We start from the raw sequence: 2,538 nt of genomic DNA, 5'->3' as shown, positions 1-2,538 counted from the left end.
GAAGAAGTTCAAGGGTCCATCTGCACAGAGTTCAGGTCAACCACAAGGTCAGGGTCACCTCAGGGCCTGTGCCACGCTTACCCCTAGGAGAGGTCAGTCCACACCATCAGTGGGCAGCTCTCCAGGGATGGGGTTCAGGGGACCAGCCCCAGCATCTTCTGCGTGTCTACATTGTTTGAAATGGCATAAGGGGGAGTGTTGGAGAGTGACTGGTGCTTGCTTAAGGTGTGGGTCAACAGAGCATCAGTTGAAGAACTGTCCACGCATAACTACTACAGCTGCTCCAACACAAGCAGATAGACCTGCTCCTGCACCACAAAGGGTTAGGAAACTGCAACTGACGCAGCTGGGACCATCACAGAGGCTCGCATTTGAGCCACAGAGAGGCTCGATAATGCACCACCCGCCGAGCTTATGCCATGAGAGCTCAGAGGAGCAAGATGCCCTGACGTCATCGTGGGTACGTTCTCCTCTACAATACATCTCAGCATGCATTGGTGGATCCAGATCCACTCATTCATACATCCGCATCAACTTACCCAGTAAAGGGGGATACTAGTAGGGAGAGTGACCAAGACATTCTGGTCACTAATACATTGTGCCACAGTGTAGTAGTGAACAAAGTGTACAAGGGTTGCCCGTTAAGGATTCAAGGGTATGAATTCTTGGCGCACTGATTGAGTTGCCCTTCCACGAGTTTGACGTGATTTTGGGAATGGACTGGTTGTCACGTTATCAGGCAATAGTTGATTGCAAATTGAAGAGAATCTCTTTGAAAACTCCTGGGGGTAATGAGATCACAGTTGTGGGGGAAAGGACAGATTTCTTGTCCAATGTTATCTCATCCACAGTTGCAAGAATAATGATGAGAAAAGGCTGTGAAGCCTACCTAGCACATGTCGTGGATACTAGGCGTGCTAAGCCAAACCCGAGTGATATACCCACGAAGAGACTTCCTGCAGGTATTTCTGAAGAATTGCCCGTTTACCACCGTAAAGGGAAGTTGAATTTGCTATTGAGACACCGCTGTACAAAGACCCATTTCCATTGCTCCTTATAGGATGGCACCCATCGAATTGAGGGAGTTGAAAACTCGATTGCAAGAGTTGCTTGATAAGGGGTTCATACGCCCCAAAGGTGTCACCATGGGGAGCTCCAAGGTTGTTTGTGAAAAAGAAGGATGGGACTTTGAGGCTATGCATCGACACGGCAGCTGAATAAAGTGACCGTGAAGAACAAATATCCGTTGCCTAGAATTGATGATCTGCTTGATCAGTTGAATGTAGCAGGAGTATTTTCTAAGATTGATCTCAGATCAGGGTATCATCAGTTGAGGGTGAAGGATCCAGATGTGCCAAAAACTGCATTAATGACCAGATATGGGCATTATGAGTTTCTAGTGATACCCTTTGGCCTAAAAATGCACCAATGCATTCATGGACCTTATGAACCGTATCTTCCATCCACACTTAGATCGGTTCGTAGTGGTCTTTATTGATGATATTTTGGTGTATTCCAAGACCAGGGAAGAACATGATGAACATTTGAGGATTGTTCTGCAAACCCTGAGAGAAAAGAAGTCAGATGCTAAGTTGTCCAAGTGTGACTTTTGGTTGAATGAGATTGCATTCCTTGGACACATAGTGTCAGCTGATGGGATTAGAGTGGATCCCAAGAAAATAGAAGCAGTGATGGAATGGAAGCCTCCCAGGAATACAACTGAGGTCAGAAGCTTCTTGGGGCTAGCTGGGTATTACAGAAGATTTGTGAAAGGATTTTCCCTAATAGCTGCTCCAATGACAAAGTTGTTACATAAGAATGTTAGATTTGACTGGAATGATAAATGTCAGACCATTTTTGAGAAGTTGAAGGCTATGCTGACGGAGGCACCAAGGTTAACACAGCCAGTGTCAGGAAAGGACTTTGTGGTCTACAGTGATGCCTCACATAATGGGCTAGGGTGTGTATTGATGCAAGAGGGGAAAGTGATTGCCTATGCTTCCAGGCAGTTAAGGCTACATGAACATAACTACCCTACCCATGATCTAGAGCTTGTAGCAATTATCTTCGCACTGAAGATATGGAGGCATTACTTGTATGGTGAAAAGTGCTACATTTACACGGACTACAAAAGCCTAAAATACTTGCCAACCCAGAAGGAGCTCAACCTTAGACAGAGATGATGGATTGAGTTCCTAAAGGACTATGATTGTGTAATTGACTACCATCCTGGGAAGGCAAATGTAGTTGCTGATGCTTTGAGCAGGAAATCCACCACAGCTTTGAGGTCATTGAATGCCCATCTATCTTGGTTCGACATGGAGCTATTTTGGCTGAGTTGCAAGTGAGGCCAAACCTGTTACAGCAGATTTTAGATGGGTAGAAGGTAGATGAGAAGCTAATGGCTATTATGAGCAAAATCTCACAGGGAAAAGCAACTGATTATGAAGTGAAAGCAGATGGGTGTCTGTATTACAAAGGAAGACTGTGTGTACCAGACAATGGGGAATTAAAAGCCAGTATTCTGAAAGAGGCACA

Source organism: Hevea brasiliensis, chromosome 15, assembly GCF_030052815.1.
Source record: "Hevea brasiliensis isolate MT/VB/25A 57/8 chromosome 15, ASM3005281v1, whole genome shotgun sequence".
In the NCBI taxonomy this organism is placed as follows: domain Eukaryota; kingdom Viridiplantae; phylum Streptophyta; class Magnoliopsida; order Malpighiales; family Euphorbiaceae; genus Hevea; species Hevea brasiliensis.
Note: the sequence above shows the minus strand (reverse complement) of the source record.